This window comes from Cuculus canorus, chromosome Z, assembly GCF_017976375.1.
Source record: "Cuculus canorus isolate bCucCan1 chromosome Z, bCucCan1.pri, whole genome shotgun sequence".
In the NCBI taxonomy this organism is placed as follows: Eukaryota; Metazoa; Chordata; class Aves; order Cuculiformes; family Cuculidae; genus Cuculus; species Cuculus canorus.
Window position 1 is genome coordinate 31258546 of NC_071441.1, and position 18262 is coordinate 31276807.

General features: G+C 36.9%; 1 protein-coding gene across 8 annotated transcripts in view; it reads left to right on the top strand.

Moving 5' to 3' along the window:
• Nucleotides 1-18262, top strand: part of PAM (peptidylglycine alpha-amidating monooxygenase) — a 122995-nt gene that overhangs the window by 14201 nt on the left and 90532 nt on the right. Inside the window, exon 1 of one of the 8 annotated variants that reach the window (XM_054053638.1) lies at nucleotides 6604-6740. The exons of the other annotated variants lie outside the window; for them this stretch is intronic. The gene's annotated coding sequence lies outside the window, so the exon portion shown is untranslated. Of the gene's footprint in view, nucleotides 1-6603; nucleotides 6741-18262 lie in introns of those variants that run through there. 8 annotated transcript variants of the gene reach the window in all.

Sequence of the window (18262 nt, forward strand, 5' to 3'; positions counted from 1 at the left end):
CTACAAATGTAGTTGCCGTTTTTGTAGCAAATTGCGATGCTTACTTTCTATTAAACTTTTATTTAACTGAGGTCATGTAATAGACCATTTTAAAACACAAAATTCCCTTTACTTCTCTATGCTAGTTTTTTTTTGCTGTTTATGCATTTTCATATTATTGCATTGCATTAAAGATAGAAAAAAAGCAAATTTGAGCAATTTTATTGTACAAGTTCAAAAGGAGGGTGTAAAGCAACAGAAACTGCTAGCAGTATCAACCAGGCATTTGGCCAGGGGACTGTCAACAAATGTACAACTCAACATTGGTTGCAAAAATTTCATAACAGAAATAAGAACCTTGAAGATGGGAAGGGTCATGGATATCATTCTGTGATAGATGGCAACCAACTAAGGGCCATTATTGAAGTGGACTCACACAAAACACCTCGAGAGGTTGCAGAAGAGCTAGACATTGACCATTCAATAGTTGTCCGACATTTGCATCCAGTTTGAAAATCAAAAAAGCTTGATAAATGGATTCCTCACAAGCTGAATGAAAATCAAGAAGTTGCTGCTACAAAATCTGCTCTGTGCTTCTTTTGCGCAACAAAAATGATCCATTTCTTGATAATATTGTGATATGTGATGAAACATGGATTCTATATGGCACTTGATGGCATTCTGCACGGTGGCTGGGTGAATATGGGGCATGGTAACAGTTCCCCAAAATAAATCTGCATCAAAGGAAGGTTATGATCACTGTTTGGTGATCAGCAAGTGAAATTGCCCACTACAGCTTCTTGAACCATCACAGCAGAGAAGCATTGCCAGGAAATAGACAAAATGCATCAGGAACTGCAGTGTTTACATCCAACACTGGTCAGTCAAAAAGGATCAGTTCTTTTCCATAACAGTGTCTGACTGCATGTCTTGCAAAATGACTCCGCAGGAGCTATTCAGTCTGGGCTATGAAACTCTTACCTCACCCAGCTTACTCACAGGACCCCTCTCTCCCACTGATTATCATGTATTCAGGCATTTTAACTTCCTGCAGAGATGATTTTCCACAACCAAGCAGCAGCATAAACACCTTCAAATAATTCATAATTTCCAAGCTACTAGAATAAGTAGACTTGCTTCTTGTGAGCAAAAATGCTTAGATTCTAATGGCTCTTATTTAAATTAATAAGTTTTATTCTAGGCTAAGATATACTGCTTTAAGGTTGATGATTAAAAATGGCAGTTACTTTTGTACCAACGTAATACTTATTTCAATAGTGGTTGTTGCTGCTAAAAGCAATATCGGCTCCTGATCTTGGTCAGCTTTTGTCTAGTGTACAGAGAGTAGTGTACAGAGAGTACAGCTGCAGTCAGCTCTTTGCCTTGGAGCAGTACTTTGAGTGTCAGTCTAGTGTTGAAACACAAGAGAAGAATATACGTTTAGTGAAAATGTGATATTTAGGTCAAGGCATGTGCATGAGGCAGGTGGATGGAGAGTTGCTTCAACCTTTGCAGCTCATCAGCTGCATATTTACAGAAGTAACTTAGTTGTTCCTTGCCTGCTCTTTGATTTCAAATGTTTGTGTGTATTCAAAGAATGTCCGCTGAGCCCAATTAGAACAAATGTTATTACAGTCAGGATTTTTTCTTTGATTTAACATAGCTTCCCAACAAGGAATGGTAGCACAGACTCTGAAAAGGAGTAAATGAGTTCTCATCTTAAAAGCCATATTAGTATCTTGCGTATCTGAAACCTCTGATGCCATTCCCCTTCTTTTGTGTGAGCTGTCAGGTGGATGTTTTTTCCTTACTGTTAATCTTTGAGATGTCTCTGGCCAATCTTAAGTATATACAGTTATAACTTCCAGTGAACTGTACCTTATTTATTTCCCTTCTTTCAAGGGAGGTTTAGGGAAAATCACGTTGTTTCTGCTTAATTGCACAGTATCAGATATGATTAGACTAGCGTATCCAGTGTTGTGATTCTTAGTAAATCATTTGCAAGCTACAACTTTATTTTAGAAGCGAGACCTGTCACGTATCTGCGTTTAGACTTATTGTTTGGTAGTATAATGAAACTTCAACAGTTAAGTAAAATACAAAGCAATCATGCTGCACCGTGGACATGAAGAATGATATGTGTAGTAGGAGCATACTGTGATGATACTTTGATATATATTTTCTTTTTGTATCAAATTCTAAGTCAGAGTGTCTTCTTTACGTTCTTATGGGCTGTGTCAAAGCATCCTTTCTTTCCCTGATTTTGCTAAAATTTTAATGCTTATTTCTCTAGTATTTCTTGAGGTTCATTTTGTAGACCAAGCAGCTGCACAGGAGGTACCCTGTGGTACTCTAAGTGCCGTGTTGACACAGCAGTGGCAGTTCGCAAATAGAAATGCTGGAACTTTCTAGGGGTGAGATGTTTGGTTGTTGATGTGATGCATGCAGCTTGAAGGAATGCCTCAACCATCCTCCTTTTCATCACTGGAAAAGAAACATGTTCTGTTAAGATTTGCCTCTGTGTGGGCATTAGGGGAATATTTCAGTTACTGTAGTACTGCTGGGTAGCACTTTACAACTCTTCTTTAAAACAAAGCCAAATATGATTTACTGTATTAGATCTGATAGCTCATGTTGTATGATTAGTTCGCTTATTGTTTTACTTCCCAGGCAGCCTGTGGTTCCTGATAATATTTAGGAGCAGTAGCATCATATTGATTATTTATAGCTTTTTTGGAGTTGTTTTGCTGTTTTTTGGTGAAACTCAAACTCGCTTTACGTGCAGTATTTTGTTTTCATTTAAACTGGGCTGCATATGGAGGTTTTGTTGCTGTGTTTAAGGGAGGGCTAATACAAGTACATTGAGGTATCTTCTAACAGATTTATCTGAAGATAAGCAAAAAGGTGCTTTGCTTGAAGACCTGTGAAAGTCCTACTTTTTCTAGCATACTCAATCTTTCCAATTTACTTTAAAGAAGATCTTTTCACTGATTCTGCATTCACTGATTCACTTTTTATTTTCTGCACACTTCCAAAGCAAGTTCCACTTAAGTGACAAATACTCATTAAAAGTGATTTTCTATGTGTTGTGCTCTGGCAAGGAATTATATGTTGAAAGGAATTGTGATCTGTTTTGGCAATATGTTGTAGAAAATTAGAGAAACCTATCAGTTGCAGATGTACATATAAGAAATAAAACATAATGAACCCTAATTTAAAATGTTTTCTAATTGAATTTGGTATCCATAATCTCTTACATTCCATCACACTAACAGTATATGTTTTTGTGTGTAATATCAGTTTATAATTTCTTGCTTTGCTGATAATCTCATTATTTTCAGCAATATTCTAAAATGTGGTAAATAATCACTGCTTTATAACCTGATTCCTTTTATAACTTGTATTGTACCTACCTGTTTAGCAGTTACTGACTTAAAAGGCTTATGCCTAGATTTCAGAATGGATGCGTGGTAAAAGTTGCTGAAAATGTTCTGGGTAAATGATGGTTAATTGAATGTGTGTATTCTTCATCTCTTTCACAGAAACTGTGGGTGGGAGAACAGATCTGCAGAAGAGATGGGACTAAGTAGCTTGGAATGTCTCTTAAGAACAGAACTTCAGAATATACTGTTGTGATTGAGCTAGTCTCATTATTCTCACTGCTGTAGAAATTAAATTTTTGGAGTCTTAGTCTAATAGTTTTAGAATCTTTAGCAAATGAGAAAACCATTACAAGTGTCTGCAAAAATGAAGTCAAGATTGTTCTTCTGTACACTAGACTTAATTTTTTTAGTACTTGACTTTTTGGTCTTAAAGAATCTGTGTATTGTGCTTGCGTTGTTGGCAGCCCCATTCTAACCTATGCTGATATCTTAAGCTTGTTCCTGTGCACAGTCATACAAATAACATGACTGCCTATTGCTTTTTTGGGTTCTTTCTAAGCCAGGCCATTCTATGATTCTACGAATGAACAAGCTAGTCTTTATTTTTATTTAGTTTTTAAAGAAGTCAAGTTAGCTAGCTTGAAATCGAAGATAGAATTTGCCCAGAGAAATGCTTTCACGTGAGATTCTAGTTGAAAAAAATGAGACAGTCACTTAGCTACTAAATCACTCTGAGGTCATGGATTTATTTCTTATCACATCCTTTGAGTGGATAGATGTAATTTACCAAACATGGCAGATATTGTCTGTTCCTCCTCTTCAGAAAATAGAAAAATGAGTGTGGATATGGTGTTTTGAAGAAGTGCCACTGTAAGAGCTATATGTGTTATCTAGCAATTTCAGATTGTTTTTGTTTTCATCCTTTGTAACTGCATTTTCAGCTTTGGTCAAGGTATTAGTGCTTCTGTTCTAAATGAACTTTTATATTTGGCTACAGGCTGATCTGTTTTTTGGGCAGGGTTGTTGATTTTTTTTGTTTTAGTTAGTCACTTGAGAATGGATTGGAGATGGTGAACACCTTTGCATTTTTCACACCCTGGCTTTAGAAGAACCTTTACTGTTCTTGTGGCCCTTTCAGCTTTTAGGCTTCCTAACAATAGTTAAGTAGCTTTTCACATCAATGTCTAAAGGTGGAGTTTGAGGGAATAGAGTGGGTACAATTTTCTGCTTCTTTGAACTACTCTTTTGAGCTACTGTTTGTTTATCTACACATCCACATACTTGAGTGCTGTTAGTGTCCCTTAGGGAACTAATACCTGTCTCAACAGAGAATCAACAAAAAAAAATCCTAGTCATAGCTTTATACATTGCTGCAGTTAGAGGGAGCTTATTTGATTATATATAACTTCATCATAAAGACCATTCTCCAACTGTTTTCTTCTGTTCTGAGCCTTTTCTTTTTCTTGAAGCGTGCATAGCATTAGACACATAATGCAACAGAGACTGTGAATGGATAGCAATATACTTCTTTGTACCTTGGATCAATGGTTTTGAAACCAGGTATGTGTGCAGAAAGTTTGCTATAAAAAACACTCTACGTATGTGAAGTATCTGAAGCATTTTGCACTTTTATTTGAGAAGGGCACCACAAAGTGTGTCTTTGTAAAAACAAAAAGCAAAAGAAAACCAACAAAATGCTAACTTCAGCCATATTGAATGACAACTAACTGTGAAAGTGTTTGGCCTAGCAGTGTTCTTAATCTGCCATCTCATGATCAGCATTTTCAACTTAACAGTGGGAAGGGCAGCTACTTAAAAAGGGTTTGATGTTAGAATTGAAACAGTGGTGTTTGTTGAGCAACCAGTTTACAGCTGCTCAGCTAGATACTCCACATTGGTGGAATCCTAGCTAAATCCTAGCTTGAGGTTTAGTTTTGTTTGTGGGTTTTTTGGGTTTTTTTTTTGGTGTGTTTTGTTTAAAATATCTAATAGTTGTGGGGAAGGGGCTGTTAGGATTAGATTGAAATAGAAACTGTCAGATTACTCAATGTGATCTTTAAAGGGAAAATAAAATTAATTTCAAGATTCTAACTTCCAGCTTTGAGCCAAACCCAAGAACTAAATTTATTGATTCTGTCTTTTCTGGGGAAATAGTACACTTCTAAAAGAATAACTGTGAATTGATTGTATTGCTAAGGCAGAGCATTATCTGGGGAAATGACCAGTAAGGGGAACTTTTGAGTGCCTAGGGAATTAAAAATTGAAGTGTCTGCATCATTGTTTTCTAATTTGTATCGTATTTTTGTTAAAGCAGTGAAACTTTTTTTCTAATAACCCCGTTGTAGTTAAGGGAGACCTATAGGTATCGATTTCTTTCCCTACACACCCTTAATTAAAACCCCAGACTTATTGGAGCTGAAAACTAAAGCAAATATGACTTGGTGGTTTCTTTTGTCCTTTTTTCCCCTCCATCCCCTGCACTTCCGTTTTGGTTTTGTGTAATTCTGATGATTATTTTTTAGTTTTGAAAACCAAATAAACCCCAGCTGAGCTATCTGTGTGCAAAATGAAGAGCTAATACTGCAGTTTTCTGGAAAGCTTAGCGAAACCTTCTTGTTCAGCTAACTCTTGGCATATCATTTCACTTATGGTAATATTCACTTGAACTTTGTCCTTCGCATAAAATATATTGGCAGATGGTCGTTGAGGTTGAGACTCATGATACTAGGATAAATACCTGATTTTGCAGCATGTCAGTTTATATTGTACCTGAGCCTTAGTATTAGAACTTCAGATTTTTTTGTGATTGATATTTGACCCTCTAAGACAGAAGAGCACCCTATACTTAAAACTATGCTGTGACTTGAAGAACAGAACATCTCAGTGTGTTGATACCAAGGTGTGCAAATAGAGAAAACAAAACAATGAAATTGCTACCTGACAGTGTTACTTCTGAACTTGTGACTCCTGGCAGAGCTTGCAGATGTCAGAAAATTTCGGTAATGGATTCAGGCTATGACACTTGTCATTTAAAAAGTCACATCACAATTAATAAATGCAGGATTTGGTGGGTTTTTTCTGCACAGTGTCACACTCGTTGCCTCTGTGACAACCTTCATTTCCTTCTGAACAAATGGAAGGCCCAGTAGCACAAGCCTCAGGAAGTTGTTAAAGCAATTAAAGGCTTCTCTCTGTCAGCACGTTGCATGGTTACCATAGTATCCTCTGCCTCCAAGTCTTTACTGATGATGTCAGTATGCATACATGGGCTATTCACAGCATCTGCATGAAGATGATTCAGCCCTTGCTAAAGATCATAAGCATCTCTCTATATATTCTGTTATCTACTGTCATTTTAGGAAATCATGAGACTGGAAGGTAAGTGGCTTTTACTTTATATTTAGTAATTGTTATGTATCCTTATACTGTGAGTGTCAGGGTTGCTTTTTTTATCCTCTGTTGCATTGTTCACTAAATGCACCAAGTATGCTTCTGATGAACTAATCGCTTAGCTTGTGTTATTTAAACTCTTTGAAGTCTAGCTGATCCTCAACAATATGAGAAAAAAGGCAAAGTAAAAATGCCTGAAGTTAAAAAATGGTTTATGTAGTAATTAGGGAGTTCTTACCAATTAAAATTCCCAGAGCCTTTTTCAAATCATAAGAGAACACAAATTATGTAATAGGAGCATTACATAAGAGAAAAATGTTTAAGCTTTTTTTATTAAAACAAGACAACAACCCCTAGCTCACATTACCTTTTCTTTTTTCTTGTCTTCGTTATGTGCATATTAGAGTAGTGGATGAGCATACTCTTATGCAACTATTCTGCATTCAGTTTTGCTTGTATAAGGAAATGTGGATTCTTATTGAAATATACTGTTACTCTTTAGGAAAGCAAAGGTTCTGTTGTTTATCTTGGATAGTGAAAAAACATAATCAAACACTGAAGGAACTGATTTTGTGAGAAACTTGGGGGACTCCTGTACATTTTGGCCTTGCAAGCCATGCTTATTTGTAAGGCTGAGATGCTAAGCTGTTAACTGTTTGGTTTCACAGTTGGATATTTTCGTTCTCCTGGTCTAGTTTTCTGCATTGCTTTAGAATTACCATGGTTGCAAAAAGTCACGGTCAGTATGTAAATATCTGATTCTGTCTTTTAGCAAAAAGCAACAAAAAATGAAACCGCTCCAAAATAAAACAAAAAGCCCCAGTACTGCAGGAACTATAATAAATGCAGAACTATAATAAATGTCTTTTTCAAAGTCTTTTAATTCCTTGTAACTTCATCTTGGGTTTATTGTATTTTGATTTCTCCACCCTGAAAACTTGATGATGTTTTGCTTAAAAAACAATCTATGTAGTTGATGCTTAAAAGTAGAAGAATTTTGGGACTGAGGTGGGAATGGAGGAAAGAACTGTTAGTGTAAGTGGAAACAAATTTGTTGAAAGGGAGTTCGGGGCTGCAGGAAGTTCTCTGTGAGATGGTCTTTTTTGCACAAGCCCACCAATTTACCCTTCACCTTCCCCATCCCCCCCACCTCCTTGCCCTTAAGTATACATCATAAAAATGCATTGTACAAATGTACAAATACATTTTTCTTTCCTTGTTTTTTGTTTTCATGTCCATTGGTTTGCTTTGCCACTAGGTCTTTGGAAATGTGCTCGTCTATTGACATTTCTTAAGCAAAGTGCTTACTATGCACTGATTACTAAAACACTTAGCCACTTGGACACCGAACCTATTCTGAGTGTCTAGCCAGTGGAATACTACGCGCGAGATGTAGAAATACTACTAGTCACGATAGATGTATTGCATTAGAAGAATGAGGAAGGTTGTCTGGTGAAAAATATTTTTTTTTTCTTGGATATTTTTAAGCCTATGTAAAGGATGTTTTGCTTTCTAGTATAAAGATGTGTGCTACTTTTTTTCTCTACTTGACTGCCTAGCTATTTGGATAGTAATATAGAGAAGAATATTTTAGGTAATCTGAAGAAGCCAACTCCCCTTCCAGTGCTGGTGTATGTTATCTTTCATACTTTTTCTTTTAAAAAAGAAGTCTTTATGTACTAAACACAACCTTGTATTGGTCATAGTGTAGTCCTTTGTTTTATGACTTTAGATGTGCATCTTTTCTGTTCTAATCTGGAAGGTTACTCAGCAAGTAAGGACAAAAAGATGTATAAAATGTTTCGGAACAGAATATTTAACTGTTTTGACTATGTTTGACTATTAGAATTTGAATTATTTTAAAGTTGCATTTCAAGATTTGGGGCAAAAAAGCAGCAACCCTGAAAGTATTAAAGCCAGAGCTTTGAAACTGATTAGTTAAATGTCGAAAGTTTTACTTAATTGTGCAGAAGAAATTAAGACTAAATATCAACTCATTTCCCCTCCTGAAGACTCTGGAAAAAGAGCTGATTACAATGTGTTTATAGTTTTTCTGTTGAATTTAATTTGAGCAGTATTGTGTTATATGAATAAGTTACGTATATATGCATCTCGTATAGCATCTCACGTAGTCGAGAGGCTTGGTGGTGGGCTTAAATGCAAACAAAATTATGATTCTGAATATTAAGAATACAATCCAGAGACTGTTTTGGAAGAAAAGTGAAGATTTCAATTAGGGAAAAGAAAAATTTATGTAAGTAGAGCAGGCTGTGTATACGGGGGTATGGTTTTCATCTTTGTGAATTGTTCTTATTAAATTTTCTGTGTACTTTTTGACATGTTTTTTCAGTGAGGCAAAGTGAACCTGTACCTATGGAGCTGATCTGGAAGTTGAATTACAAAAGAACAAACCAAATACTTTGAAAAATGGAAGTCTTACTCTTCAAATCTATATTCTAAATTGATCATAAATATTGTCATTTTCAAGCTAAAAATTAACAGGATATTTTATCATAGAAAGTGTGACCTCTTTATCTTTCTTGAGTAAGCAAATGTGCAAAATGAAATAAAAACTTAAAATACTTCATTTTTGCCAGTCCAGTTACCACTAATACTGAATACTTTCTGTGTTTAAATGTAGATGGACCGTGTTCTGGCCGTAAGTCGAAGTCCACTATAACATTTTTTAGAGTTGTTAAAATGAGTAATAAAAAAATCTTACTCAGATAGAAACACAATTTTTAATTTTGCTGCATTGAATCTAGATATTCACAACTGCTGTAGCATATTTAACCTTTGAAATGCAATTAGTAGTTTGACATGTTATTTTTTTGTAGTATATGCTAGCAAGTAACACTGTTATAATCTTTTGGACTGTTTTCTTGTCCCAGAAGCCACCATTTTATTAATTACCTTTTTTGTGTTTGTATTTTCTCTCAAGCAGATGCATTTGCTTTTCACTATGGTCTCAATTAAAAGCAGCATACCAGAAATAATTTTAAGTGTGTTAAAATGACAGCTATTCATTACTACTTCCTAAATTTGCTTTTAAGTATCTTTGATTCTGTTAGTTTGTGTATGGGAACAATTTTACGTGGTTATCATTGAATGGAAACAAAGATTTTGTTTATTTTAGTTTTTTTTTAAAAAAAAAGAAAGCCAACATTTTGGCCATTGGAGGAAATTTGTTGAATGCTGTTCTGAAGGCTAATGATCTGCCTACACATCACACTGTTGGTCTGCTGACAATTTGTGTACGTACATAGATGGACATGAAATTTCAATTCTAGTCCATTTTAATTCTACATAATCATATCCTGAGCAGTTCTTTAAATGACCTCAAAAAAGAGCAAGGAAAAGTAAGCTGTGTTCAGCTAGTTGCAGACAACTGGCACTTCCTGTGTGAGAGGAATCCTGATTTTATTTATTTTTTTACCTTCTTTCTGAGAGTTCTTCCTGCTGTGTATCCTGGCAGAGGAGAAAAAATAGAATTCTGTACTCAGTGGAAACTATTTAATATTATTTTTGAGTAGCAGTTTTAAGAATTTTCTTTGCTTTTGCCCATAAGACACATCCATTCAATAAGTAGTACATGTAGCAAGGAAAAAGTGACATCTGTTTCTTTACTGACTCCTTCTGTCTAATGACATAGCAGTAGTTTTGGATTGAGGGCTTCTTTTTCTTCTTCATTTATGGGAGATCTTTTCCCCTCCAGGGCTTTTGACTATATGTTAAGATTGCACATTCAAACAGTTTGTTACAGAAACAAGACTTATTGTTTGTTTTTCCACCAGAATGCTCTTCGGTCATTTATAGGGGTGCATGTTTGGATATACTCTATTTGTATTGCTATAGTTGTGGAGGTACTTGAGATCTTCGGTTACAGTGGTGTCATTAATCATTCAATGTTTTCTTCATTCTGAGCAGAAAGCAAGCAGTATTAAGGGAACTGGGGGAAATGTTAAAGACTACTTTGAAAAAAAAACCCAAAACAAACATGCTTTTTTTGAGTCTGTAATACTGGCAATACAGAAGGACATCACAGAATGAGAGGGAGTTTCAAAAGGATATTGAGAATGGAGAGACTGAGGTAGTTAAGTTAAAAATGGACTGAAGGAGAAGTTATTAAAGAAAAAAAAAGGTTGGAACAGGTTAAATTGGAAACCCTTTGTTACTTAACAAGAGAACAAGATTGTATAAGCTGATGCTTATTATGTAAAAACATAATTTTGATGATGTTAAATCGGTTCACTGTCTGGATACTACTAAAAAGAGTAGTTTTGCTCTTGGTTTTCTTGGCGTCATTCTCCTGGTGCTCTTCTCTCCGTTACAGCAGTCATAGGATGAGTTCATCGAGTTGACCAATGTAACAGAAACCTGATCTCCAACAAAACAAACAGCTTTTCCACTAAATTAGTGAGATGAACCTATTCTACTTGAAGCTGGGGACTCACAAAGTCTGTCACGATAGAGAGGATGGTGTCAACTGCCGTATGGAGCATGAGCTCTGAGCACGCCCTGCTTGATTACCTTAGCCATAAAATGGAACCACACTGTAAAATTGTTGTGGGCTTTTATAATTTTTACAATATCTCTGTTGAAGTGCAGCTGTGAAGCAGAAGAGCTGCTTGGCTCAGGAGATTTTATTTAATTGATTTAGGTAGTTTAGATGGATGGTTTCTGAATGTTTTGCCTAAAATGTAGGAAAATTATTATTCAAATAGAGATCTTGGAGAAATGTTTGACCTTGTTTGTGCACACAGGAATTCAGTTCAAGATCTGATGTTAGGGGTGTGTTGTTTTTAAATAACAACACCCTCGCTTACCCCTGAAAATTTTCAAGCAGGAGTGGCATAGAAGGCTACTGCAGCAAGATTAATGTTAGTATTTATTTTCTATCTGTTTGATTAAAATCTAAAGTGTTAGGTTATGTGACAAAAGGTGGTCTGCACACCTGTGAAAGAGCAGAGAAGCAATGGTAGATGGGAGAACCCAAATAACATCCTGCTGCAGCTGTTCTCTGGCCCTTCACGGGAGCCATCCGCACTTCAAAGGCCTGGTCTCCCCAAACTTGGAAGAGCACAAGAGCACAAAGGTAGGCAGTAGGGGTACCTCATATTAAGGACTCAAAAGGAGGAAAGCACCCTGCCTGGATAGCCTCCCAGAGCTTTCTTGTGTCCAGATATGAAATCCATCAAGATGAATCAACATGGGAAGTCCTTTAAGATCAGGGGAAAATGCCACCCAGGGCGTGAGACACATTACAGGGTTTGCACAAGGCTACTTAGGGGATGTATAGGGCAGGAACCAAAGTCAGGAGAAAGAATGGAGTGAGGCGATTGCAAGGTGAACAGAGGTTGGGAAAATAGAGGGATGAGGGGTTAAAAAAGGGCCAGTTTGCAACTAGTATGCTTGTGCATATGCTTGTCTGGATACGCCCTACAGCTCAGTCTTTCCTGTCTATTTGTTAAATTCCTTTCTAACTCTTTCCCAGTGAGGGCACTTGTTCTGTGCAGCCAGTAGGGTCACACTGAAGGCTGGAGGGACCATGTGGCAGTGGTGTAGAGGCTGGAGAGACCGGAGTGAATGGATTTCAGTAACTGGAGTGTGTCGTAGGGTCATGAGGCCCCGTGTGTCCCTGGCATCAGCAACGGGATTGAGTAGGAGTGTGTGAGTGGGAGTATGACAGATAGTAAAGGTAAAGCCAGACTAGCTACTGAGTAGGTGAAGTGGCCTGGGAGACAGATGCAGCTGCATTTCTCTCAAGGCCATGGGAGAAGCTGGCTAGTGAGGGGACCAGGAGGGTGCCAGCCAGATGCCAGCCAGACTGTAGGTCTAGGGGACGGTAGGGGTGAGAACTGCTACTGTGGGTCTCTGTGGGTGAGACCACAAGCGTTTGGCTACTGGGGGACCCAAGGAGTGTTAGCCATCTCTGCATGTGTATGAGTGAGACTGTGACAGCAATGGCAGTGCACATGTGGTCCAGGTGCCAGCAACTGGGGACACTGGGATCCAGGGACGAGATACTGGGCAGAATGAGTGTCTGAACCCAGCTGCTGGAGGTACCCATACTGCATACAGTGAATCTTCTTGTCAGTGAACCTTTATCCTGCTCAGTGAGAGTATAACAGAATGAGGCTGCTGGTGTTCTTTGTGTCTGTCTGATCTGTGTCACTGGCCAAGTTTATAGTTACATGTGTGGTATATATGTGTGCTTTGTGTGTATGTGCTTAGTGAGAATACATGTGTAACCTTACTAAGTTTGGATGTGGGGGCACAGAGTTGCGGACAGCTTGCCTTTCTTGGCCTACTTGATCTGGCCAGGTTCTCCTCCAACACAAAGGTTTAAGCTACTTTGTATAGCAAAATGGATCTTCAGCCTTTTTTCCCCAAATAAGTTAATTAAAATGGAAGGAATGTTTTTAGAATTAATTAGTGATGTTTACTTAGTTTCCTCCTGTTTTTTATCATTATAATGTGGGATGGGGAGATGAAGGCCACGTGGCTTGCATTTTAGTCAACAGGAGGAAAGTTGCATCCTAATCATGTGAAGATTTGCTGACCAGATGTGTGTAAGATTTTTTGTTTTATCAAAATAAATAAAATTACTTGGGAATAAGCTCTCACATAATTCGGTAAGGTTGATCCCTTTAATCAAAGGGGATACAAATGTAGAAAAATCCATACATGACACTTGTGTGTCTCTCTATTTTTTTGGCATTATTCCAGAGATCTGCCTTCCACTGTGCCCCTGAGGCACAGATTTTCCCCTATGTAGCTGCATGAAAATTGACTGCATAAAATTCTTTAAGTGACTTAATTTTTTTTTATTGTTTTGGAACCATGTGTACGTGTTGGTGTAGATGTGTGAAACAAAACAGTAATAAAACAGGCAGAACTGGTATTATTCTTATGAATGGATTCCTGAATTTCTGGGGGGGTTATAAGTACTTCCATTCCATATTGATGTGTAACATGTTTGCATTCCACTAGTGCATTTATTTCTGAAATTATGTTCTCCTGTTCTAAAAATATTGCTGTCTGATCTTAGGAATATTAGTATATTTAGCTTGTTCTGCTTGAGTGGGAAGCAGGATTTACTATGTGGGTTTTTTTTTTTCTTTCTCCTGACTAAAAGTCAAAATTTTGAAGTCACACAGTTAACTTGCCTTCTTGGTCTCACTCTTTTGACTATTTAACCTCAGAATAGGAGCAGTGCTATGCACCTAGCAGTGGCATTAATTTATGGTTCAGTAAGGTACTGTTGTTCCTGCAGTTCCATCATATGTTAGCTCAGAGTTTGTAGACGGGAGGTTTGTGTTGTTATTTTTGTTTTGATTTGTTTTTCTTTCCAATGCACTAGAATTAATTTCATGGTAAAAGGATTTCAGTTGAATGTGTTGCTGAGAATATATTGACTTCAGTGAAAGTTGCACAGTTTATACTGGGAATTAATTTGATTTTCATTTTTCTGAATGTAAATCCATTAGTGACTTTCAGTAGAAGAGAGTGAGAGTCAGGAGGCAGTTCTAAGCTCAGAACTAAACCAGACCATCTGGCTGAAAGTCTTGAACCTCTCTGCAAGACTGAATTCTGTGTCTGACTTCCAATATTTGAGCAAGGCCAGTAGCTCTGGTTTTTGTTTTGTTGGGGTTTTTGGTGGGGGGTTTTTTTGTGGTTTTTTTTTTTTTTTTTGAGTTAAGAGGTAGAATTAGGCTGATGAACCTTTTATTGATGCTGTCGAAGGGGAACTTTTATCAGCTGTTTTTGTCCTTTGAACGTAACTGAAACTACAGTGCATGAGGAGCGTGGTGGATCAACTGCTCTGTTACTTAAATGCTTCAGGCGCAGAGAAACACTGCTGATGGACTAGTGAAGGGGGATTGTATTGCTGTTACAATCACTGTAACATGGGGAGTTTTTTTGGTTCGTTGGTTGCGTTTTTTTTAACCAAATCCCTAATGTAACTTGAAGGCTTCGAGGGCTTTTGCCTTATCATTAAAGATACTAATGAAAAGTGGATTGTAGTTTATTCTGTAGTGCTTTATTGCTGAAATCCCCTTGGGGAGGTGACAGTCTGTTGGTGATCCTCAGAGGACTCTGGTGGCCATTTACTTCATCTTCTCTTCTTCAGCACTGTGTCCTCTCAGTGAACTCGGGTCTCTCTGCTCCTTTGTTTCTGCTATTAAAACCATAAAACTAGCTCTGGCCAGCTTAGCATGCTCCAGTGGCCTTAAGGCATCATCCTGTTCTTGGAAGTAAGTTTATTTAAAATTAACGTTGTAGTATTCCAGTGCACATTTCACAATACTTGACTTACTGCTTCTGCTTGTTTTAACTAGCAAATTTTCATCATGCTAGGCTTTTTGCTTCAATCAAGAACGTCAGTGTTGCAGTGGCTTATTATTTAGAGTCGGCTTTGTAATCAATCGGAAGAGATCGGAGAGTGTGACGTTTCCTTGAGGTTTCCCTAGAATATCCTAACCTAGATCCAAAGAGTTGTGAAGTATTTTGTAGTGTGCCTTCCCTCCCTTTCCTGCTTGGAGGAAACTTACCTGGAAACAGGGCTGTCTCAGGCATTCCTTGGGCTGATAACTCCAAGTTTGGCCTCAGTGCCATGTTGGAGTAATCACTTCTGTAGACCTATTAGATCTGATAACTTTTCAGTGAATATCAGAGCAAGGTGCTGCTGAATTTGCTAAGTAGTCCTGAAACAATTCATCAGTTTGGCTGAGTATGAAGGTAGATCAGTGCAGATCTGCTAATAACAGTGGCTCTTCCCTCTTTTAAACTGACTGGTTTCTTAAGAAGCACTGGTTTCACAGGGGAGAGAGATGACTGATTAAGTTCCCTCTTTTGTCTAGCTGTCATGTCATCCTCAAAGAAACACAGCAGAACCCAAACAGCTAAGCATGCCATTAGTTCTACAACAAAAAGGGAGAAACTGTTTAATCCCTAACTTGTGATTTCAGGAAAGACATCTGTCTGGTTTTGTGTATGTTTGTGTCAAATAGAAAATTGTGTCCTGGAAGATGAGAGATGGAAGGTCACTGTACTTGGGGCAGTAAAAGAAGTCGAATGTGCTTCTTTCATCCCGAGAAAGTGATATTTGGGATTTTCTTATTATTTGGGGAAAAACTCGAGTTTGATTTGGTGCAAAACTATCTTTGTTTTTTCAATTCATCAGCCTAAAAATATGAAATCTTACAGCAGTTCTGTTCTTCAGACTTAATGAAATGTTACAAATCTGTACTCTTTCAAGGAATTAAGTATGCAGTGTACATTTTATTTTACTTGTTGGTTTTAGTAGCTCACCACTAATAGGAGTTACCATATAGAAGAAGTCACCAGTAATAGATTTTTTCATGTAAAAATTATGAATGGAAAGTATTTGTTTGTCTTCTGTGATTAAAATGTGATAGCCTAATAGGAAAATGCTGTACCTACCTCTTGACTCCAATATAAGCCTTTATAAGTGTCCTGTTTAATGATGGCATATAGTAGCTCTCATGAGTTTTATTGAGGATGGTGTGGTTTTAATAGAACTGGTGTGGTGATTTGTTGGGAACAGTGCTGTGGTGTGGGTGAATTTTATTGCAGCTTATGGCTTGGGTAAACTTGCGCTTCAGTTGGCAATCTGCGTGGTAAATTAGCTACTTCTTTGTATCATGGAAGCACTGGGAGTACAATTTAGTAAATTGTACAATTTAGAGATTGCTTGTGAAGTAGTCTTAGATATAGACTTAGATATACTAGTTGAGATATCCACATTTATACAGAAGTACCAAAAAAAATAGGTTTTGTAAGTGTTTTGTACTTTTCATCCTCGGTATTCTTTTGGAATGATTTTGTGACTCAGTAGTGTACTATCATTTTTTTCCTAGCTTTATTTGCAGTTTAAGTGGTACGTATGTGTGTATTACTCTTCAAGTTGGATTGAATGTTGCACAGGTGTTTGTGTTATGTTGAATTTAACAGAGGTAAGCTACATCTTCCATCTTTTACCTTTTTTGTTGTGTTTATGTGGGGTAGCAGATCATGAAATCCTTTGGTGACAATGTAGCCTTAAAAACTTTATGCTGTGTTTTAGATAATGATACTGCGAAAATGAAAAGGAAAACAAATACTCATATGTAATATTGTGATGTACGTAAGTGCAAAATTTACGCCTAAAACGTGCATTTTTGGTTTTCTGAGTGAAAGAATTTGCATTTTTCTTTTAATGTCACAAAATTGTGAAGCCATTGTAGATGTAATAGATTGTTTTGCTATAGCAATTAAAATGCCAGTAGAACTCAATAGATTAAGTATATTTGAGTGCTGTCAGTATTGGCGCTGAACATAAGCGTGATCTCACCTAATTGAAAGGGTGTTCTCAGGAGAAGCTTTTGTGGTTATTATGAGATTGTTTTTAAGTTCTCTAATTAGTTAAATGTCTATCCCCTGCCCCAAGTTATTAAAGATAAATGGAAAACAAATCTATACTCTTGAATAAGACAGAAATTTTAAGCTTGTAATATTTACTAAAGTAACAATTATTAATAATGCCGTTGGTCACTAACATTCTTCTGAACTTTAGTGTCTACTATGGCTTCTAGAAAGTGGTGAATTTGTACTACGGTAACATAGAAGTGAGAATGTTTCCAATTTTAGGCAATGCCGAAGACTTTTTTTGTAGATTTTCTTTATTTTTTTCTGTTTTGCAGATAATATTTTGTAAAATTCAGAATTCTCTGTGTAAGAAAATGTTCATAAGTTTTTGAGAGAGTTTAAGATCAAATTTACACTGACGAAAAAGTCTTCGTAAACCCACAGAAATGTAAATGTTTTTTCACTAGTAGGGAACTTATTTGTCTTTAACTTATCCTTTGTCAGTTTTTTTTTCTTAATCTGTTATGTAGTCAGATCTCTAGTTTTACTTTGTTATGTAATATAACATCTTTATGTCCTTTTTGTGTTTTCTTGGACATCTTTAAAAATAGGTGTTAAGTAGAAACAATTCAGTCATGTCTATTAGAGTTCACAGCCTGGCACAAAAGATCAAAGACAAAGGTTAAGTATTCATTTCAAGGAAACATACAATGAACTTTGAAGTACAATATTTTAAACTTAAAAAATAAATATTTTCTTGCTGATCAAAGCAGACACAGAGGAGGTGCTCTAGATGAAGGTTAAAACACTTGTGCTGCAGTTTCCCTATTTGAAATTCAGTTGTTTTTATAGATCTTAACTTATAAGTAGCAGGTTGCTGTCTGGACTGGGAAGCCAGAACAGTTTTCTCGGGCAGCTTGTTTTTCTCAACTCAGGCCATGTTCATGACCATCACAAGCAGTGGAAATTGAAGCAGTTCTTTGATGTTAGTACTTGAGGTGTAGTACAGTTTTCAAAATGAGCCGAACTTAAAATCATGACCTGTTAACTGGGAAAACCCTCCACCCTCCACTATAAAGAGTAGGTGTCATTGGAAAATTGAAATTGCTGTTTGCATTGTTTTAATTAAGGGTGTTGAG